The sequence below is a fragment of the Lepisosteus platostomus genome, chromosome 5 (assembly GCF_059453375.1).
Source record: "Lepisosteus platostomus isolate fLepPlt1 chromosome 5, fLepPlt1.hap1, whole genome shotgun sequence".
Lineage (NCBI taxonomy): Eukaryota > Metazoa > Chordata > Actinopteri > Semionotiformes > Lepisosteidae > Lepisosteus > Lepisosteus platostomus.
The window spans coordinates 36456807-36480987 of NC_142615.1; the positions used below are offsets into that span (position 1 = coordinate 36456807).

The 24181-nt window shown below is 42.8% G+C and overlaps 2 non-coding genes across 2 annotated transcripts; one reads left to right on the forward strand and one right to left on the reverse strand.

Annotated features, from left to right (window-relative positions):
• The first annotated feature begins 5527 nt into the window (after positions 1–5527).
• trnal-aag (transfer RNA leucine (anticodon AAG)) lies at positions 5528–5609 on the forward strand. Its single transcript has one exon. It is a non-coding gene; the product is annotated as a tRNA-Leu (tRNA).
• A 15321-nt stretch (positions 5610–20930) lies between these two features.
• trnal-caa (transfer RNA leucine (anticodon CAA)) lies at positions 20931–21043 on the reverse strand. The gene is made up of 2 exons: positions 21006–21043; positions 20931–20976 (listed from the first exon to the last, which is right to left on the reverse strand). It is a non-coding gene; the product is annotated as a tRNA-Leu (tRNA).
• Positions 21044–24181: the final 3138 nt, after the last annotated feature.

Sequence of the window (24181 nt, forward strand, 5' to 3'; positions counted from 1 at the left end):
GTTTTTGTCTCGTGAAGACTTGCCTTGTGCTCCTCCGTGCAGTTTGTTTGTCCTCCTCCAGTGTGGGACAAGTTCCAAAGCAGGCACACAGGACCGCACCCAGCGTTCTAAGTGCCATGAGAACACCGGGGGAGGGAAAGGGCTAGAAAAGGCTGAACAAAAGGATTCAGTAGCCGCCCGCCTGGCCAGGCTTGAACAAACTTTATTAGGACAGGGACAACCGCTCCCCAAGGCTGCCGGAAGCGTGAATGAGCTAATACTCTCCACTGGAGGAGGTGGAGACCCGCCCCCTCTCCCTCCCTCAGTCTATCTGATTGAGCGGAAGGGTTCCTGCCTGGATGAGGTCAGCCACTCCCAAGCGAGTGCTGACTCCACCCCTGAAGTCACAGAGCAGGCAGTAAAACACAGAGGAAAAGCAAGAAGCTTTTACCTCAAGGCTGCCATGGGAGATGTCTTACCCAGTGAGACACTGATTGACACTGAGGTTGAAAGGTGTTTGATGTCATACAGCAAGCTCAAACGGGTTGAAAAAGAAAAGGGCATGCAACCAAAAGAGGAACCTTTGGTGGATCACCAGAAAGGCAAAGTGTGGAAACAGGTCAAGGCTCCTAAGCCTTCTGTACAGAAGGAAAGGGGGGCCAAGAGGCAGACTGTGCTCACACAGTGCCCACCGAACACAGAAGCCAATGCGGAGATTCCTTCTGTTTCCTCTGGACAAGAAATAAAAATATTTTCTTGTTCCCCGAATATACAGGGAAGTCGTGTCCTGTCCGAGGTCCCAGCAGCCTCCCTGCCACAGGAGCGGTGCTCCGAGCAGCCGCCTGATCCACCAGGTAAAGCACACCCCTTTTACATCCCTTAAGAGGAGCTGATCTCCCCACCTGGTGATGAAAAGGAGCTTTCCCTGTGCATCCTGGCACCCAAGAGGGGTCAGGACCACCACCCTGCAGTGGTGGAAGGGATCCAGATGGCAGGAGAGCAGGTTGGTGATGTAGCCCTCACCCTTAGCCCTGAGAGGTCCTCTATTAGTAACGATCTGCTTGAGCAGCTGTCGCAGGGCCACCGCCAGGTGTCCCTGGTGCAACATTCACAGGTTAGACAGGAGGTCCAGCTGGACGCTGAGACTACTGCGCTGTGGACACACCTGATCCCAGATGCCGATTCCCTCTGCTGTGACCCAGGGAACCTGCAGTCAGGTAACATTATTTCTCACAACTAACAGGTAGTGAGTGAGACTGACCTGATTGTTCCTGCCTCAACGGCAGGGTTGCCAACAAACCCAGTCCCCAGGAAGGGACAGGGAATGAAAGCCGAGACGGTTTTCTCACAGCCACCAGCTCAGTCTGTCAGTCTGAGTCTGACCAACAGTGGTTCACCCAGACTGGAGCTGGATGGTCAAGCCACCCGCCTGCCAGTGCAGGACATCGCAAAGAGGGGTGTCAGAATCCCCGCCCGCACTGACATGGGCCTGGTGAGTGATAGTGAGTTCAAAGACTGTGAACTAGCTATCCCAGTGCTGGGGCAGCTCCCTGAACCCCTAGCGAGGGAAGGGGGGAGTAAACAGGTGTCCTACACCTACCCCCAGCGAACGACTGTAAACATGCCGATAGAGGGATTCCTCAATCAGGAGGTGTGCAGGGTGGACCGGAACAGTGAGAATGGGGTAACAATCCCAGATCACTCAGGTGCTCCAGATGACCACTCAGCCGAGGGTCAGGCATGCTCCACCGCTGCACCGCCCCCTGCAGGGTTCCTAGAGCACAGGCATGAACAAATCGAAAAAGCAGATGCGCTGGAAACGGAGGAGCAGCATCAGCCGCTGCGTCAGATCTCCCCAGATTTCCAGGATGGTGGTGCCCAAGATGCCACAAGGCATACTGAGAAAGACACCATGTACAGGCTGTGCCAGCTTAGAAAGGCAACAGTCACTCAGAAGGAGATGACTGGGATCAGCCACCCGAAAATACTTTTGGGAGGACTGATTGCTGCCGCCACTGTTGCACGTTTGCTTTTTCTGGTAGGTTTGTGTGCTACTGGCACTCTCCCCCTGACTGCCCCAAGAAGGCAGGTGTCAGAGATGCCAGAGGGTAGTGACAGACTGTATCAACAGCAGCAAAAGTTGGAAAGCTTAGGAAAAATCCTACAGGCAACTTCCTATGCAACAGGGTTAAACCTTATCCCCCAACCAGTGGACATGATTGCCAGTGTTATACAGTGGGTTTATGCTTGTGTGCAACAGGCCAGAATGTTAACACAAGACCTGTTAAGGGAGCTTAGTGCCACTGTAGCCAATCTAACCATGGCACAATTCCCAAACCCACTTGATTCCACTCTTCTCAGTAGAGGAGTATGTGACATTCACCCCATCGTTGATAGCTCACCCAGAAGGCAAACCAAGATTGAATTTGGTTCCAAATCTTGAGATGGATATGGCTATCCATTGGCTGTGTCTAAACAATTCACCAATGAAGGGTGTAAAGCTACTAATGGGCAGAGGGAGGTTAATGAACCCCATGAAGAGCAGGTGGGAAGTAAATTGCTGGTCAGCACACCACATTTAACTGTCACTATGACTTGTGACAGGCATGATACAGCTACCGCAATGCAGCTACCTAATCAAATAGTTTTCCTGCAAGTTCCCGAGAAGGCCATAGTACAGCTTGAACTTAACACTGTACGGTCTAGAACCAGACAATATAAGACCAAACTTGAGGTCGTGGATGCCTTCAGGTGCCACACTATTGAATTGGATGGAAATCCAAGAAACAGTATGCCCTGAAGAGGTACAGGTATTTAGTTTGCTTTAATGGAACAAACCTCCAAACCACCCTAGCAGATACCTAACACAGGTGTTGTGGTTTATCGGGGGGCTGGGAACAGGAACTGTTGTTATTGTAACACTACTGTTACAGTTAACTCTGTTTTGTTTTGAAGGCAACAATGCCTCAGGAACTCGTGACCTTCAAAAAGGGGGGATATGTAGCAGCAATGCTTGTTAATAAGACAGAATTAAGTGTTTCTGTGATTTCCCAAATGAGGCCTCATCTCTCTGTTCATCTCTGTGGTGCAGCCACAGAGAAACTATTCATGCAGGCTGATTTAAAGATGTTTTCTTTTGATAAGGGACAGCTCCCAAAAAGGGGGATACACTTAGCTAAGCCTGGCTATCATGATCAATGGTCATCCATTGGTGCCTATCTGTCTAGGGAGTGCCAGATGGACATCTGGAATGCATTCCTAAGTGTCAGGAGTAAGTGACTCATATCTCACCTTGATCAACCAATCAGGGACTGGTAGGGCCGAGTAACCCACGTGGGACTCTGATGCCCATGGAACTTTCAGCCAATGAACGAGCTGAAGTTCCTCCAGGTAAAAACAAGCAACACAGAGAGCCTGTAGTGGAGAATTCTGTGGACTTTTCTAAAGGGATTCAAAGGAGAATTCCAGGGCAGGACAGCCCAGGAGCAGAAAGCTCCCAAAGGCAGGACATTCTCGCAGCGCGCCTCCTGACCACCCTGAGACTCAGCCCGGACAACCACGGAACGGCCAGTGTGTCCGAGTGCCAGAACTTTCCTTTGTTCTAAGAGTCTAGAGCGGAGGTTGCCAGAAAGTAACCAGAGGATCTACCCGAGGTTAGCATAGCAGCAGGCCTCGTGAACAGGTCAGAACTGTGGACAGCTGAATCACTATTCAGAACTAGCTCTTCAACAGGAACGAACCGGTTCTCTTCCTGACTTGCTGGGACCCACAGTCATCTTTTCTCCTGTGCGCAAACTTTGCTAGTTAAAGCCAACACTAACTAGCCGGTCAGTGAACATCAGCAGCGCACCGTCGCAAGCCGCACATCACAGCCTGGCACTGAGCCAGAGAGCGCGGATTGGACAGCAACAGCCTACAACTGTTTCTTTGTGCCCGCAGGAGATCTGAATCCCCAGAGATTGGATGAGTATTCAACTTCACTGCATAACTGCTCGAGAATTCAATTGTTATCCCAACCAGTTGATATCAATTTAATTCCTAAGAGTTATGTACTTGTTTTGAGTATCTAATGTAGAAGTTATAACCAAGTTCATTTACGCATATTCTATGTATTAATAAATGTATCCTCTTTTATTAGTACCTGTGTGTGTGCGTTGTTTGAGTTATATCGCATGGTTGGATTCTAAGGCCATCAAAAGAATCATTTTGTGATTTACTGCTACAATTAATAATTGTCCCAGTAAATGCCCAAACCCAACAGAACTGGTGCCTTCAGAGAGCACACTACAATCGGAACAAGTAGCCTCGCCATTCCATGCGTGATGTGAGCAAAGTGTAATTCCTGTCTTTATAGTGTGCTTGTTAGAGACTTAGCTGGCACCCAGAGCGCTTTAAATCCGGGAGTCAGCAGCCCAAGACAAGAGAGCTTCCTTCGTCTATGTTTTTTGCGTGAAGGGGGAAACCATGCGTGTGCTGCAAACGATCTTAGTATCGAAGTGCTGTCCCACATAATCGATCCGAACAATCTGCTTTACAGAGGAGCACTGCCGGAGCTTATGGTTGGCAAACTGAAGACCAGGCCGACCTCTTCTGTGACTCTTGAACACTGAATCTCAAGATTGTGAATTCAAGCTCCACGCTGGCGGGAAATTCCATAGGTAATGATCACATTTTCTTGCATGCTAATCAAAAGAAATATTAAGAAACTTTTCCCGATACCAGTTTTTTACAAAAGTAAAGGCACATGGCACATGTGTGCCACATCACATCCAAGTTTAGTGACAACTACCTCAGAGATTGTAAGCTGGGTAGTTTCAGATCAGATCCCTTTTTTTATCAAAGGTTCAAGCAAACCCGAATACTTTTGCAAGAGACATTTCAGAATACCAGTCCAATCCAGGACGATTGCTGGATCCTTCGAATTCGACTGAACTATAGCACAGATCTGCAGTCCACCATTAGAATACTGTGGGTGTGTTGTATAAGCCATACCGCCGAAAATAGTTCTAAAACAGGAGATGCATCCTCGTTCAGGAATGTGGTATAAAGTGAAATGGTCTGGGAAGAGTCCTACGTTTGAACAGTTCAAAATAGACGTAAAGGGGTATTTACGGACTCTTTCGAAATGTAAGAACAAGCTGTGCGGACCTTATCTTTATTTACCTTGTGTAATCGTTTTTCATAAAGTGTAATTGTATTATAGCATGTGCCCCTGACGATTTTCTTGATACGTTATATGTGCTCTTGTTTGTATTGTATGTAGTTTTGTTGTTCAAATAAAACGTAAAAGACACAACTTTCCGGATGCGGCTGCTGTAAAAATAAAATGACATCAAGGGTGCTGTACGCAGAGGTCTGAAACCTGCTCCACAGAAGATCTTTATCCAGAGGTGTTAAAGAAGTCGAGATCTCGCCATGAGAGGGGAAGCATCTCAGAAAAAGCAGGTGCAGTCGGTTCCACGGTCATAACACCACTAAGTCGGGCGACGAGCAAAACCCACCCGGCTTCCTCCGGGCAAGTAATGAGACAAAGAGACAACGCACAGCGGGTAGCGTGGCCGAGCGGTCTAAGGCGCTGGATTAAGGCTCCAGTTTCTGCGGGGGCGTGGGATCGAATCCCACCGCTGCCAGGTGCTTCTGTTGAGACCCTTTCCAGCTGACTTCAGAAGAAAGGGAGGGAGCTGCTTTTTGGCAGTCTCTCGAGAAACTAAGCAAAGTGTTTAAAGATACTTTCTCAGCTTGACATCAAGGCACAAAACAAAAACCTTCTTGCGTCCTCTCAACCCAAAAGCGCTTTGCCACTTTTTGCGTTATGCAGGGAACGACGTCTGCCCAGATCACCTTTGTGTCAATGCAAATCGTAGTGTGCCCTCCATTTTAATGTTGTTTGTGCTGGCGTGCTGCTTCTGTCTGTGAAACTAGAATGTTCTGCTTCTTCACACCGAATCGTTGGCGGGGGTTGAGCTTGTTAAATCTTTGCGCATAGCGCTCCTTTGGAAGTACTTTGTCCAAGTTCAAAAGCGATTGTGGGATTTACTTCATGCGTTCAAAAAGCATGCCTCGCACGACAGATTTAAATGGGGAATGGAGTCTGCTTCTTGCTGTTTTTCCTGTGGTTGCAGTTACAAAGTTGATCGTGCTTTCACATTCTGTTAACAGTATTCACTGGCTGAGCTTTATCAGTTGGTTCGTAAAGGAATCTCTGCTTCGGTTCCAGAAAAGTCATCTGTAGTGTGTTTTTTTCTGTGCCCATGGCAGTCTTTTAAAGCTGGTAGTAATGGCGGCAAAGGTAATTTTTTACCCTCTTTAAAACAATAAGGACGGGCTGGGGCGAGCTCCATTTACCACTCTTTCCGCTAACCGCCGAACTCGCGAACTGATTACACTGCAGAGCCACAGGCGCCTCACTTTTCTCCATTCTCTGGGTTAGGGTGAAAAAAAACCTTTGCTGGTATTAGCTGGCCTGCTGGGAGTACCTCTTCTTCACTGATAAGCAAGATTTGTGTTTCATCTTTCGCAAGCTGTATAGATTTCTTTCAAAACAAGTTGTTTCAGAAAGGAAACGAACATTTGCATTCACCTGAATTAAAAGGCATGGGATTTGCTCGTAAGGATAAATTCTGTACAGTAAGACAGGAAGAAAGGCACCGCTGGGAATCGGACCCAGGATCTTCTGTTTACTAGACAGGCGCTTTAGCCAACTAAGCCAAGGCGCCGGCAAAGTGCTGTCCTTTGACAGCCACTTGGACACGTCTCAACTGCTCTGAGACATCTGCTTTCGGTGTGCACCAAGCCTGCTCGCCTTGCAAGTTGCCTCATTTACATGCGATAGCTCCACCACTAAGAGAAAGGATGAGAAATGGCTTTTATCTGGCACTTTTCATGTCAGAGGATCTCAATCTGCTTTCCGTGTACAAGAGGATGTCCAACTCATGTAGCTAAAGACGTAGACGACAGTGCTCCACTGAAATCTTGATCTCACAACCATCGGCATGACTCCGCTGTGTTCTGCTTTAGACAAAGGGGGGAAAAGACTTCTTTCATCACACGTTTTGCACTGTTTACGGTGTTTGCAGTGCTCTTTCTTAAATGAAAACCAGGAATCGGCACCATATGAGGTGAGACTAGATAATATTGGAACAAGTAGCCTCGCCATTCCATGCGTGAGGTGAGCAAAGTGTCATTCCTGTCTTTATAGTGTGCTTGTTAGAGACTTAGCTGGCACCCAGAGCGCTTTAAATCCGGGAGTCAGCAGCCCAAGACAAGAGAGCTTCCTTCGTCTATGTTTTTTGTGTGAAGGGGGAAACCATGCGTGTGCTGCAAACGATCTTAGTATCGAAGTGCCGTCCCACATAACCGATCCGAACAATCTGCTTTAGAGAGGAGCACTGCCGGAGCTTATGGTTGGCAAACTGAAGACCAGCCTGACCTCTTCTGTGACTTTTGAACACTGAGTCTCAAGGTTGTGAATTCAAACTCCACGCTGGCGGGAAATTCCATAGGTAATGATCACATTTTCTTGCATGCTAATCAAAAGAAATATTAAGAAACTTTTCCCGATACCAGTTTTTTACAAAAGTAAAGGCACATGGCACATGTGTGCCACATCACGTCCGACTTTAGTGACAACTACCTCAGAGACTGTAAGCTGGGTAGTTTCAGATCAGATCACTTTTTTTATCAAAGGTTCAAGCAAACCCGAATACTTTTGCAAGAGACATTTCAGAATCCCAGTCCAATCCAGGACGATTGCTGGATCCTTCGAATTCGACTGAACTATAGCACAGATCTGCAGTCCACCATTAGAATACTGTGGTGTGTTGTATAAGCCATACCACTCAAAATAGTTCTAAAACAGGAGATGCATCCTCGTTTAGGAAAGTGGTATAAAGTGAAATGGTCTGGGAAGAGTCCGTTTGAACAGTTCAAAATAGACGTAAAGGGGTATTTACGGACTCATTCGAAATGTAAGAACAAGCTGTGCGGATCTTATCTTTATTTACCTTGTGTAATCGTTTTTCATAAAGTGTAATTGTATTATAGCATGTGCCACTGACGATTTTCTTGATACGTTATATGTGCTCTTGTTTGTATTGTATGTAGTTTTGTTGTTCAAATAAAACGTAAAAGACACAACTTTCCGGATGCAGCTGCTGTAAAAATAAAATGACATCAAGGGCGCTGTACGCAGAGGTGTGAAGCCTGTTTCATAGAAGAACTATATCCAGAGGTGTTAAAGAAGTCGAGATCTCACTACGAGAATGGCAGCATCTAAAAAAGCAGGTGCAGTTCGTTACACAGTCGTAATGCTACTAAGTCGGACCAGAAGAGCGAAAGCCACCTGGCTTTCTCTAAGCAAGTAATGTGACAAAGAGACACAGTACAGTGGTAACTGTGGCTAAACAGTGAAAAATGATGGATTAAGGCTCCAGCCCCTTCAGGGGCTTGGGTTTGAATCTCACCTTGTTAGGTGCTTCTGTTGAGACCCCTTCCAACTGACTTCAAAAGGGAGGGAGCTGCTTTTTGGCAGTCTCTCGAGAAACTAAGCAAAGTGTTTAAAGATACTTTGTCAGCTTGACATCAAGGCAGAAAAGAAAAACTTTCTTGCGTCCACTCAAACCAAATGCGGTTTGCCACCTTTTGCGTTATGCAGGGAATAACGTCTGCCGAGATCACTTTTGAGTCAATGCAAATCGTAGTGTGCCCTCCATTTTAATGTTGGTTGTGCTGGCGTGCTGCTTCTGTCTGTGAAACTTTATGCAATCAAGGCATTTAATGTTTTTTTTTTCAATAATTGGAAAAAAAAGTACTATTTTTTTTCTTAAATATTGATGGTTTAAAAACTTATTTAATGTGAAACGGTCATTGTGATTGTAAAACGGTCAAAATGTTAGTGAAGAAATCAGTAATGTGAGGAAAGGTGAATTGTGGGAGCCTCTTGACTCCCTGTGTTGTGTTTCTCTCTCATTCTACTTGGAGTGGTGCCGTTGCTTCTGGATAAAGTCTGTCTTGGGTCATTCCGGACAAGTCAGGTATGACTGTGCTTCACCACAAGAAGAGACACCCCACTTGCAAGGATCCCAACAGTATATTTCCCCTTTCAGAGCCCATGGGAGTGAATTTCATACACAATTAAAAAAGCTTAATTTTTTAATTAAAAAAGTGACCTGAAACGCCTTAGCTTTCAGGTTTGCTAGAACCTGTAATAATAAAGTGGTCTCAAACTTTCATTGTCTGATGTACAGATGCAGCCATTCAAAGTGCGAGGTACAGACACGTACCGGAGGTAATTGGCTACGGCGTCGTGCATCGTGACGCGCGATGACGCAAAATACCGCGGTACGTGATTGTTGACCGACAGGGGCACTCGTGGTCCGTTGGTCTGTCGTAGAAAGACTTACTGTAAACGTCTTTACTGTGCCCATTGTAGATATTGAATTTTACCACTGAAGGGAAATCTTAGTAGCTGAGCATAAAAAGAATAGGAGCATACTGTAATGCGTGTGAAGGCCATAAACGATATTAATTTTGGAACATAAACATACAGTATATAGCTGGTCTTGGTACTTTAAAGAAAAAAATACACACCAGTATTCCATTTCTCCCTAAACATTGTAAGCTTCGAAGCCTTTAACTATCGTGATACCGGAGTCAACAAGCATACTTTTAGAATTTGATTAAAAGGGAATATAATATGGGATCGCGTATCTCAAGAATTTAATAATGTTATGATTATATCCGTGTACTGCGGCAGGGCTGTGTAGGGCTGTTTCGCCTGCCTGTTCATGTGAGCTGTCTTGTAGCCTACTGGTCTAGGTGTGTGACCCCCAACTGGCAGTTTGTGTGTTTGAATCCAGCTGGTGCTGGACTTTTCATTTTTATTTATTTATTTTTTAATCGCGTAACATAAACATATTACCGTATGCAAACTGTACTGTATACAGTATGTATATGTATATTTAATGTCTTAACTGTGCCCGTTTAATTGAATTTAAAAAAAAATATTTAACACGAACATTAAGCTGTTTACATCTTCCGCCTGAGAACAGTCACCCGTTGCTACCCAACGCAGAAACACAGCCACTAACTAGCAAAGAGAGGACATTAGCTACCCAATATGATAAAGAAATAAATGATTATTTTGTTGATTTCTTTTGCACATTTATTTGAACATTTCCATCGATTGTACAAGTACTTGGAAACTGTCCAATCCCTAGTTCATCAAGCATTTACCGGTCTGGCGCCGGTCTGTGTCTTCCAGGATATAATGCCAGCGAACTCTTGTTTTTATGTCCACTATAACAGACAATCTCCTTTGCTTTTAACCGAGCGTTTAATAATTTCCTAAAATGAAAATGATTTACTTTATTTCACTCACGGGATCAATAAAAGTATCTATCATCTGTCTAAACTATGGGACAGAATTCTGGGGTCTCCCCATACCAGAGATTATGGTAGGGCTTCAGAATGGTGATTGGCTGACACCATCTGACACCCCCCTGATTGGAGAAAAAAGACGTGCTGGTTTGCTATACATACTGTACCAGGAAGAGGATTTCTTTCTATTCAACGTGTATTTTAAAAGTTTAAGAAGTAAAAACCTTACAGCGTACACAGATTTCTAAACTGATCAGGATCGTTATCTTTGTCTTATGCATAATAATGTTCACCGCTCTGTCCAGCAAATTAATAATAAACTTTATTTTATATAGCGTTTTAAACGAATAAGTAATTAGATTGCTCATAAACCTAATCACTTGCTTTTTCTTTTTATTTAGGCTCAGATTTCAACTATAGATCGTATTATTAATAACCATAATAACAACCAACCAACAAAAACAACCATATAAACATAATACCAACCAAAAACATAGATAACAACCACAATACAAAATCAAATAATCAAACCATTTTACTCTCGCAAAGTCCTCCAATTATCATAATCCCGCCCCTTATGCAAAACCAAACCTTCCTCCCATCCCAGTTTATCCTGTTTATCATAAACAAAATCCACCTCAATTTTCAACATAAAGCATTACACAAAATCAATACCTCAACACTCCATAATCAACAACGATAATTCACAAACAGCCAGAACATGTAACTACACATTCCCAAACAGACCTAATTTCCATAGCCCCGCCCCTTATGCAAAACCAACATCCCTCCCCTGTTCTCTCTCTCCCCTGGCGGTTGTAATTGTTTTTATTTTCAAATAAATTTTAGCAAAGTCATGTATTTTAAAAATCTTAAGATTTTTATATTTATGTCTTTATTTAGTGGTTTCATTAGTGACAAAGGCTAAACTTTCTTGGAAAAATGTATTTTATGTAAACCTTGTTTGCTATTAATTAATTCAGGGCTAAAATATGTTCATTGTCTTCTAATGAAAGAAGGGTTCCTTTCGCCGTAGTCGGGAGCCTAGCCTTTAACTAGTAAGTACTGTACTTACTGGGTTTCTGAGGGGGGGGAGGTGTCTTTCGCTGGAAATCTCGCCTCCTACTTTGAAAATACCCATGAAACCGGTTCAATTCGTCACAGCCAGCACTCCTGCAGAGAGGGGGGTTGTACTTGCAGTGTATACAGTACACGCGTTATGCTCTTCGTTAATGTCTGTGAAGTTTTATTTAATCTCTGAGCCATACTGATTCTTCTGAAAGCCAGTTTCCGCCAGGGAGTAAAAAAAAAACACACTATGGTATTCTCTCCAATGCAGTGCAGTTAAAAACATACCTCTGATGCTGCTCCTAAATGAATATCGTTTATGACCATCAGAAGCTTTATGCTCCTTTTCTTTTTTCCAGTGGATTGAACAGGGAGAGGCATTTCATGATGTACTTTTCACTGATGAAACAACAGTGGCTCTGGAACAGTTTTCAACCAAGTCGTTTTATAAAAAGGGGAGATATGTACACGTTACTGAAGCTAAAAGCTTAGCCTTTGTCACTAATGTAACCACTAAATAAAGACATATAGAAATCCCTACATTACAGACTGTATATGGCTGGTATTGGTAGTTTAAAGAAAAAATACACACCAGTATTCCACTTTCTCCCTAAACATTTTAAGCATCAGAGTCTTACATGTGGTTATTTCGGAAACGTTTGTACGTGCTCCTTCTGACCATGTTACTGTTTACTGTTACTGACTATATTAAGTTTAAGTGCCTGTGGGCACTTTTCCTGTCCGTGGGGGGTGGACTGTCTTTCATTAGAAGGTTAGTCTGTTCTACTCTGAGAATGTAGAGGGGGTGGAAAGTGCCCGCGGTCATTTAATTAGTATTAAAATTCACACTGATTCCCTTGCGAAGATACGGACTTAGGAATATTCGTGCGTGGTCAAAAAATGGCATAAAAACGACAAAGTGAAGGCTGTGAAAACATTCACAATGTACTTTATACACAAAGCAAATATACCCCCCCCCCCTCTCAATTCAATTCAAGCTGCTTTATTAGCATGACAGATGGGTACAATCAGTGTTGGGTATTTACTTTGCTTTGAGATGCCACTTTTAAAGGTGATATATAAAATCAAGGCTTTAACTTGCTTTAACTCTGCAAGTCTGAGTTCTTGTGTCTGTCCTATCCGAACCCGAAAGTATTACAATATGTATCTTTATAGCAGGTGGTGTACAGCTTTTTAGTATAGATTACACTTTTCTAAAATGTATTTAAAAAATAAAAACGATTACAATCTAATCTTTCCACGTTTGATCCCAAAATAAATCTAAACGGGGAGAAAGCTATGCTGAAAGTTTATTAAGATACTTAGAAGACAAAGATATCAATTTATGTTGCATTTGTCTGATTGTGAATCAAAAAACACATATATTTAAACCCGCATTTGCGATTTAAATCAAAACGTTATTTAAATCAATATAAATGTTTATATTGTAACGCCTAGGTGACTATTCATTGTTATTAAAATGACTTAAATTCGATCATGTTGTGATATTTAGAAATATAAATTTGTTTGGTGCGAGTGAGGTTTTATTTAATCTCTGACTCAGTGATGGCCTGGCATGGTGAGGTGCGCTGGCAGCTATGTGGTGTTACGCAGTGGTGGCCTGACACGGTGAGGTGCCCTGGCAGCTGTATGATGCAGTGGTGGCCTGGCACGGTGAGGTGCGCTTGCAGCTATGTGACGCAGTGGTGGCCTGGCACGGTGAGGTGCGCTGGCAGCTGTGTGATGCAGTGGTGGTCGGGTATGTAGAGGTGCACTGGCAGCTGTGTGTTGTGACGCAGTGGTGGCCTGGCACGGTGAGGTGCGCTGGCAGCTGTGTGATGCAGTGGTGGCCTGGCACGGTGAGGTGCGCTGGCAGCTGTGTGGTGTGACGCAGTGGTGGCCTGGCACGGTGAAGTGCGCTGGCAGCTGTGTGGTGTGACGCAGTGGTGGCCTGGCACGGTGAGGTGCGCTGGCAGCTGTGTGATGCAGTGGTGGTCGAGTATGTAGAGGTGCACTGGCAGCTGTGTGTTGTGACGCACTGGTGGCCTGGCATGGTGAGGTGCGCTGGCATATAATGAATATATTCATGTGCATCCAACACACAGTTCAACGCTAGCAACTACACAAAATCTAAAATATGAGCTCTACTTGCCACTTACAATACCAACAGTACCAGCTAACTTTAGTAGTGACATTTTCATGGATCTTTTTAACAACAAAATTTACAACATCAGACTTCAGACACAATTAAACAGGCCTCAAAAAAGTCTGGTACAAACATTTTCAGCATGGTGAAACATGGTGAACATTTCCACCACTGCGTCACACCACACTGCTACCAGCGCACCTCACCGTGCCAGGCCACCACAGCCTCACACCACACAGCTGCCAGTGCACCTCTACATACCCGACCACCACTGCATCACACAGCTGCCAGTGCACCTCACCGTGCCAGGCCACCACTGCATCACACAGATGCCAGCGCACCTCACCGTGCCATGCCACCAGCTGCATCAAACCACACAGCTGCCAGCGCAACTCACCGTGCCCGGCCACCACTGCATCACACAGCTGCCAGCGCACCTCACCGTGCCAGGCCACCACAGCGTCACACCACACAGCTGCCAGCGCACCTCACCGTACCAGGCCACCACTGCGTCACAACACACAGCTGCCAGTGCACCTCTACATACCCGACCACCACTGCATCACACAGCTGCCAGCGCACCTCACCATGCCAGGCCACCACTGCGTCACATAGCTGCAAGCGCACCTCACCGTGCCAGGCCACCACTGCGTGTCATAGCTGCAAGCGCACCTCACCGTGCCAGGCCGCCACTGCATCATACAGCTGCCAGGGCACCTCTCCGTGTCAGGCCACCACTGCGTCACACATATTTCAGCGCCATATATTTCATGGATATTATGGAATATAATGGATGGATATCTTAGTTATCTTTCTAGTTCACAGGTTTGCATGCATAATTTAATTTTGAAAGCCACTGAGACATCAGGTACTACTGTTGTATTTATGAAAAAGAAACAAAACAAAAAACATACTAACAGCTTTGCCATCCTACTCCTTAGTTAATACATTTTATTATTCATAAACAGTTAACATTGTTAGCAAAATATTTTGAATTATATTTAACCCTATTTTTTCTTTAGTTTTGTATTTAACTTATTATATGATAGTCAGACTTAATGTATATTTGAACAATGAAAATATATTTTTACAAGATTTTACATTCAGCACTTAAAATTAATATGGTTAATAATAGTAAACTGTAACATGCTGTAACAAGATCGGTTAAACTGCGAAGAAAATGCTTTCAGAGAAAATGTTTCAGGTGTGAAGAACATAGATCTCCAATGCAATTTCAACCAAACCTGTTCCCACACACCCTGCCCCCACTACCATTAGAATATACACAAACATTTTAGCGTTTCATTCTGAGCAGAAGACCCTCACACCTGAATAGTGCTGGCTGTGACGAATTAAACCGGTTTTACAGGTTTCAATCACAGACCATGTGACATGGGAGTCAGGAAACTACAGGTAACTACAGTACACACAGCGCCACCAGATTTGATAACGCTATAAAAACGCTATAAAATAATGTGACTTGGCACAGAACAAGTTTACAGCACAGTACAAAAATAAATGCTGACCATGACTTTAGAAGCATAAATTGCCTTACACTCAATTTAAACACAAGCTGTCTTTAGCCCTCTAAGCTGGTTCATACAGAAATGTAGAGATCCAGGCTCAGAACACACAGCTTCATTAGCGAATACATATGCAGGACAACTAGAGAAGACGTTTTACAGAGGATGGATTTTTAGAAACATCCCATCAGACATCCCATCATATTCACAACGTGAAATCTAGAAAATAATATTACGTAACCAAAATCCGCAATATGGAAACAGAACCTGTGTAATTGTTGATAGATGATGTACTCGTAACATTTTTTCAAGACGAACTACAACATTTAAAAAATGACTTGTATGTACTTGATATCTCTAATCAATCCACGGGTCCCAGCACAAAACGAAACTAAAACGCATACCGTTTCTCGCTTCTTATTAGTTGCTCAAAAGTAATTCTAAAAGTATGCTTGTTGACTCCGGTATCACGTTAGTTAAAGACTTCGAAGCTTACAATGTTTAGGGAGAAATGGAATACTGGTGTGTATTTTTTTCTTTAAAGTACCGAGACCAGCCATATACTGTATGTTTATGTTCCAAAATTAATATCATTTATGGCCTTCACACGCGTTACAGTATGCTCCTATTTTTTATGCTCAGCTACTAAGATTTCCCTTCAGTGGTAAAATTAGATATGAATATTCAATACTTAAACGGGCACAGTTAAGACATTAAATATACATATACATACTGTATACAGTACAGTTTGCATACGGTAATATGTTTATGTTACGCGATTAAAAAATAAATAAATAAATAAAAATGAAAAGTCCAGCACCAGCTGGATTGGAACACACAACCTGCCAGTTGGTAGTCACGCACCTAGACCAGTAGGCTACAAGACAGCTTGCATGAACAGGCAGGCGAAACAGCCCTGCCGCAGTACACGGATATAATCATACCATTATTAAATTCATGAGATACGCGATTCCATATTATATTCCCTTTTAATCAAATTCTAAAAGTATGCTTGTTGACTCCGGTATCACGTTAGTTAAAGACTTCGAAGCTTACAATGTTTAGGGAGAAATGGAATACTGGTGTGTATTTTTTTCTTTAAAGTGCCGATTCCTGGAACACCCCTCTGAAGTGGTTCCATAAAATCTGGTATACGGAAAGGAAAGCGTTGATAAATACAAGTGTCTTTTAATACACTCTTTGCTGTGCTCTTGAGGATCCTTGTGATATTTTAAGCTCTAGTTGAATGATAGGTGTCGCATTTTAAATCATTTTCGTAGTTAGAAATTATGAAACGCCCTGTTAAAAGCAAGGAAGTTTTTATGCCCGTTGAAGTAAAACAAAATGCCTGACAAAGTATGGCAAATGTGCTAAAGAAATTATACTTTGAGTATACAGCTTGTCCAAAGTCATCCATTATTAATACTATTAGTAATATCTTCAGTAAAGGCTTTGATGCATAAATATTTCTGATAAAGGTAGGTTGTGTACTTTTGTCCAACTGAGCAATCTTGCTTTCATAAAATATACCAACATTTTAATGACTGATGATTAACATGCTGTAATACACAGTTCAAAATTAAAGGCTCAAATGCTGTACATGAGAGGTTAAGCCCCCCCTGGCGGTTTTACAAGGCGACACCGGATAGTTAGTCACGTGACACACGTGAACTGCGTGATACCCCGGTGGGCGTGTCACGGTATGCCGCAAAATACCTCACCCATTTTGAATGGCTGCATCTGTAGCTGTCTCTAAAGTTGGAAATGATGTTTTGGAGATGCTGAGAAGAACTCAACTACATGGTGAGAAGTCTGGGTTCAGCACCAGCAGATGGTAAAGAACTCTTAGCTGACCCCAACCTAATTTGAACTCACAACTTTCTGAGCTAGAATCAGCTACACTACCACTGTGCCAGACCCTATAGTCTTCATTAGCTCCCCAAAGGAGAAAAATCAGTGTCCCAAAAAAGTGCTTCCCAAAATGTCTTTAACAGAAAGGAAAATTTAGACAGGCTTCCATTTCTGCATTAAGAACTGTGTGTGCTGTCCTGTAATTGAGGAAATGTACCACCTAAATCAGCAAAGAGTTCTACGTTTGAATAGTTCTAAATAGACGTAAATGGATATTTACAGACTCTTTCGAAATGTAGGAACATGAAAGCTGTGTGGACCTTGTTTTTATTTACTTTGTTTAATCTTTTTTTCCATAAAGTCTAATTGTATAATTTATGTGCCCCTCACGAGTCTATTAATACGTTATATGTGCTCTTGTTTATATTGAATCTATTTTGTTGTTCAAATAAAAAGTAAAACAAAAAAAAATTCCGGATGGGTGCTGCTATAGAAATAAAACGACATCAAGGGTGCTGTACGCAGAGGTCTGTAGCCTGCTCCACAGAAGAACTTTATCCAGAGGTGTTTAAGAATTCGAGATCTCACCATGAGAGGGGAAGCATCTCAGAAAAAGCAGGTGCAGTCGGTTCCACGGTCATAACGCCACTGTCGGACAAGAGCAAAAGCCACCCGGCTTCCTCCGGGCAAGTAATGAGACAAAGAGACAGGACACAGTGGTTAGTGGTCTAAGGTGCTGGATTAAGGCTCCAGTCTCGTTGGAGGTGTGTGTTTATATCCCACTGCTGCTAAGAGTTTTTGTGTTACAACTACCAAGTGGAGCAATGTGTTAAAAGCTACTTTATCAGCTTAACATCAAAGCAGGGAGAAAAAAGTGTTTCTTCTTCTCAACACAAATTCTTGTTCCACCTTCAGCAGGGAAGTTTGTCTACCAAGATCACTTTTGAGTCAGTGCAAATCACAGTGCGCCCTCAATTTTAATGTCGGTTGTGCTCCTTTTATCTGTGAAACGTTAATGTTCTGCATTTTCAAGTCGAGTCATCTTCAGGGGTAGAGCTGATTAAGACTTTCCGCATAGCGCTCCATCAGAAATAACTTGTCTAAGTTCAAAAGAGATTGTGGGTTTCACTTCAAGCAATCACAAAGCATACCTGATTGGTTACAAAGGTGAATGTTTTTCCATGTTCTGCTAGAGTATCCACTGGCTTGCCTTTATCAGCTGTCTTGGAAAGATAAGCTGTGCTTCGTCTCAGGAAAAATCATCAGTAATTTTATTCTGTGCGTATGGCCGTTATTTAAAGTATATAAAAATCACGAGTTCATAGATTTATCCAAATATCAACAGCACCTTGTAAACCTGTCATAAGAATTCCTTCAATCCAATAGTTTCACTCCAGGGAAAAGGCAGGGAAACATAGGGAATTCTTATTTAAAGACAACATCTGTATTGGATTGCATGTAAGCAGGCACCACTCAGAATTCCTAATATGATTTTGAATTCAGTTTTGCAGTGCTTTAGTGCTTTACTACTTTCAGAGAGTCCTTTATTGACCTTGCTGAAGCAGAGAAGCGACATAATCACAATTGTGATCAGTTTTTCTGCTGTTTCTGGTTAATAATGATTATTATTTTGTATTTTGATTAGTATTTTTCGTAGCGTTCTTCCTCAGCTTTTAAGATATTTGGTGAGCAAGAACCACTGAGAACGAGTCTGAATCAATCAAGAACACATACGGTACTGCTGTCCTGCGTACAACTGCTTCATCCTAATTGAGCTTTTCAGTGTTGAAGAAGACTTTTCCAATTTTGATTGCTGGTTTCAGAGGATGTGCTACAAGATCACAGATTCATTTGAAAAGATTTGGAGATGCATTGGCTGGGATTCAAACCTGGCTCAATTGCATGAAGGCACCTATACTCAGCAACGAGAGGAAAGGAGAAGGGGCCAGAGGTAGTGTGGCTGAATTGTCTAATATGCTGGATTTTAGGCTCCACTCTCTCAGGGGCGTGGGTTTAAATCCCACTACTGCCCAATGTTTTAAGACCTTACTTCCTGTGATTTGTAATATGGTCAGTAAAAGCACTTTATGTAAGTATCTCTTATGTCAGTGTTACAAGTCACTTACTGCTCCACAGGTCCGGGGTTCAATCCCTGGCATCTTCAGGTGTTTTATATTACTGTACTCACATCACAATCTTCTGTTGAGTGAGAACTCTTTGCTCATGTTCATAGAGAGCCAGGTTTACCTTTTGAATCTCACCCAGGATTTCCTGAGAGATCATTCAGCGAGCGAGTCCTCCCTCTGGACATGGCATTGAGCTGAAAGCTGCACGAATTCCTCACTGTGTGTCCTGTTACAGGTGGACTTTGGACTGTTACAGGTGGTCCAGCGTAAATGTGCAGCACAGTGACATGAACACCTTGAACTTTTTCTGTATGTGAAGGAAAATGCAAAAAAGCATGTAAAGTATTGATCACATAAAATATCCATGGTACAACTCGAGAAAAAACTGAAGTACAAAACAACGACTTTTGATGATTTCAAGAGATTCAAGAAACACAACCGTCCGCAGATGGGTTTGGATCCTGAACGCTTAAGTCAAAAGAACAAAAGTGAAGTAAACTCTCTTCATTGTCTTATAGTTTATGAAATAAAACAATTTCTTACTTTCTTAATAATTTCTTACTATTGATAGACGATTTATTGAATTTTAACAGAATCACAATTGCAAACATTTTGGGTTAAACTGTTATTCACATACTCTAACAAAGAGAAACGTTAGTGTCTTCCGGTGTGTGAGCCCATCTCTCAAAAAATAAAAAAATAAGTTATATAAATTGAATTGTTCTACTTTTTAGGCTTGCATAGTCTTATTCATATTTCAGTTAAACCTTTTCTTCTGTAGTAATTTCATTTGATATTAAAATTAGTCCTGATTTACAATTTTTGGACATGGTTCATCTTAAAGAATTTTGTAATAAGTTTCAGTTTAGGAAAATCGTGCCCAGAAGCTACCAAAACTGGTAATGTTCACATAATGTGTAATGCAAAAGCAGCAGTTGGGGTGGGAAACAAAAGGCATTTCTTGGTATGAATCCTAAAACTTCATAGATGGTTTTCTAGGACTTCTCGCTTCAGATAAGGCTGTCAATACATCATAGATTTCAGCTCAATCAATATCAGCAGTGTTATCACTACCGAACGCTAAATATAGATCCTGGCAATAATTCACGAGTTGTTTGTTAGAAAATTGTTTATGGTTTTTTTAAACATATTTTCAATACCAGACAAAAAGTCGAAAGTTTCAATTTCATGCAACTGATGAAATCTCTCTTCGATGGAAGTTATAAGTACAGTACATCCAAAATACTGCGGAATCAATCAAATTTACATGTTTCTTGTGGATCCAGAAGATCATTTTGAGACTCAAAACATGCCTGTCTTTTCTTTTTTCGAGGACGAAGGAGTAGCAGTAATGGCAAGAACGTGTTTAGAGTTCAGCACTTCTCATTTCTAATGCAGAGCCATCGACTCGGAAAGCACCGCCCGCGATAAAAGAAATTGCAGAATTGGTCTGTTCATGCTGCCTACACGCTTTGAATTGCTGGCATTTTCTGCAAGCGTTCCTTTTTGAGGGTTCATGAAATTCCTCACATTTGAGCCAACACTAAAATATTTCATTCGGGGTCGTGTAATTCATAGTGCAAACCGAATCTACAGGGGAATGCTGTGGCACATGAAGCCGTTTGTTATTCTGTTGTGAGGTGTGAGGGGCGGAATGCAAATCGAGTTGGTGAATAGAAAATGAAACAGGAGTCACTTCTTGAGCTACGAATTCCAAAAAGTATGAAAACCTGTGCATTTTAACAGTGCAGAATACTCACAAAATGCACTGAGTTGCTTGCTTTCTTCTGCTGCTTTTATATTTCAGTCATTCACTGTCAGCTAGCACTGGAACAATTCAAGAGAGGTAAAAACAGAAGCTGTCAGGAGTGGGATTTGAACCCACGCCTCCATTGGGAGACCAGAACACCCAAGCCAGCTGGGAAGACACACGTCCTTGAGTCTGGTGCCTTAGACCACTCGGCCACCCTGACAAGCAAGAGCAAGTGGTGTGCTGAATGCACCAGTAGTTGACTAAACTGAGTTTCTTCCCTGAAATTATTTGCTTGCGAAGAGCCAAGTTGCCTTGAACGGATCTTGGAAATCAAATATACGGATGGATTGTTATTCGGTTGTGAGTTTTGAGGGGCGTATTATAAATTGAGTTGGTGAAAAGGCGCTTTTTGTTAGTCTGTCGGGAGGCTGCACAAGGTGTTTAGAGGGAGAACTTCTAAAAGGCAGGCTCTCTATGTTTAACATCAAGAAAGATTTTTTTTCTCAATGGAAATGCTCTTTGGTGCTTTCAGCTTTACGTAGCGTTACGTATCTTTAAGCTGAATCATCGGCAGGAGTAGCTTATTAAATCTTTGCTCATAGCGCTCCATCAAAAATACCTTGTCCATGTTCAAAAGAGATCAGGGGATTAACTTCATGCTTTCACATGGCATAACTTACACGAAAGATTTAAATGGGGAATTGATTGTGCTTCTTGATGTTGTTCCTGTGGTTGCCTTGGTTACAATGGTGAACGTTCTTCCACGTTCTGCTAGAGTATCCACTGGGTGGGCTTTATCAATTGGCTCGGATAGGTCATCAGTGCTCCGTCTCCAGAAAAATAATCAGCACTGTCTTTTTTCTGTGCGCATGACCGTCTTTTAAAACATATAAAATCACGAGTTCATTGATTTCTCCAAATAACAACAATACATTTTAACCCTTCAATCCAATAGTTTTACTCCCAGTAAAAAGCAGCGCAATATATAGAGAGATGATATTCAAAGATTTCAACGTTCTTATTGGATTGCCTGTATGCAGATATCACTCAGACTTGCTAATATGATTTTAATTCAGTTTTTCTCTACTACTTTCAGAGTCTTTTATTGACCTTGCTGAAGCAGAGAAGTGACATAATCACAAATGCGACCAGTTGTGCAGCTGTTTCTGGTTAATAATGATTAATGCGAAATAAAAAACAGCTCCTTGCATTAAGAGCAAGAGCAACAAACGCTCTCGCTTATTGAGTTGGGTATTTTCCGAGCTACTCTTCCTTAGCTGTGTAGAGGTTTGATGGGTTTACTGAGACAATTATTCATTGTAGCAGTAATCACGAGGTGGTTCGTTGTGGCTTTTAGAAAATCAATCGTCAGAACAACTAACAACGCACACACACGGGTTCAATACACGAGATACAGTGATTAATATAAATTGTGCACCAAACATATACCAGTCTGCCTGGATACAAGCGGCAGACCTTACTGTGAGGGTTATCAATATACAAGGTATATAATCTCGAAGAGATGCAAACGCAAAGAGATAGACAACAGAGAATATATGTCAATATATATCGTTCGGTTACCAAATCGCTAATCAGTGTTATTCCCCACTGTTACTCTAAACTCGGAAGTAAATGCAATACTCATGAATTAAATTGATAACAACTTGTGTTGAGGTACAATTGAATTCTCGAGACGCAATGTAGAACATGGGGTTTACTTATCCACTGTGTATGGATTTGAAATTTCCCGTCACGAACACCAAACCAGCTGACAGGCTCTGTTGCAGCCTCGGTTCCAGCGGTTGTCCAATGGGCGTTGTCCCGGCGTCCTCTGGCTACCGGCCAACCAGTTGAGGTGCAGCTCGGAGTTGGACGGGCGCGCAGGGCAGTTGTTGCTCCGAGGGGATCTACCAGCAGTCCGGCTGGCTAGTAGAAAGTATCTATGCACAGAGTGTGACCGCAAGTCCTCACAAGTCACTCTTTTGCCCGGGAAGAAGCTGGTTCGTTCCCGGACCAGCGCTGCTTCTGAATAAGCTATTCAGGTTGTTGACGAGGGTCCAACTGTAGGCTGCCGTTGATCAAGCAGAGCATTCACGTTGGTAGAATTCTGAGTACGTACGGGATCCTCGGCCTCGCGCTTAGAACAAAGTCCAAGTCCCAGTGCAGACAACAGCAGTTGTCACGTGATTGTCTCTGAGGATGCGCGGAAATGGCCAAGGAGAGCCCCGATCTGAGCTTGTGCTCCCTTTTTGACCAAGACACAGATGTGTGCTGATTGGTTGAGAGTTTGGCGGGCATTGGAGACCCACGTGGTGTTACCACGCCCTGCCAATCCCTGATTGGTTGATCAAGGTGAGATATGAGTCACTTACTCCTGACACTTAGGAATACAGTCCAGATGTCCATTCGGCACTCCCTAGACAGATAGGCGCCAATGGATGACCATTGATCATGATAGTTAGGCTTAGCTAAGTGCATCTCCGTTTAAGAGCTGTCCCTTATCAAAAGAAAACATCTTAAATCAGCCTGCATGAATACTTTCTCAGTGGCTGCACCACAGAAAGGGAGAGTGAGATGGGGCCTCATTTAGCTTTTAAGATTTTTGGTGAGCAAGAACCACTGAGAAGGAGTCTGAATCAATCAAGAACACATATGGTACTGCTGTCCTGTGTACAACTGCTTCGTCCTAATTGAGCTTTTCAGTGTTGAAGAAGATGTTTCCAATTTCGATTGCTGGTTTCAGAGGATGTGCTACAGGATCACAGATTCAATTGAAAAGATTTGGAGATGCATTGGCTGGGATTCAAACCTGGCTCAATTTCATGAAGGCACCTATACTCAGCAACGTGAGGAAAGGAGAGGGGGCCAGAGGTAGTGTGGCTGAATGGTCTAATATGCTGGATTTTAGGCTCCACTCTCTCAGGGGTGTGGGTTTAAATCCCACTACTGCCCAATGTTTTAAGACCTTACTTCCTGTGATTTGTAATATGGTCAGTAAAAGCACTTTATGTGAGTATCTCTTATGTTAGCGAATTCCTCACTGCGTGTCCTGTACTGTGAAGCACAGTGACAAGAACGCCTTGAGTTTTTTTCCGTATGCGAAGAAAAATGCAAAAGAGCATGAAAAGTATTGATGGTATAAAATATCCATGGTACAACTCGAGAAAGAACTGACGGACAAAACAATGACATTTGATGAGTACAAGAGAAACACAACCGTCCGAACATGGGCTTGGATCCTGACCGCTTGCGTTAAAAGACAAAGCAAAGGATATAACCTGTAAATGTCTTCATGTCTTACAGTTTATGAAATAACACAATTTCTTACTTTCTTAATAATTTCTTACTATTGATAGAT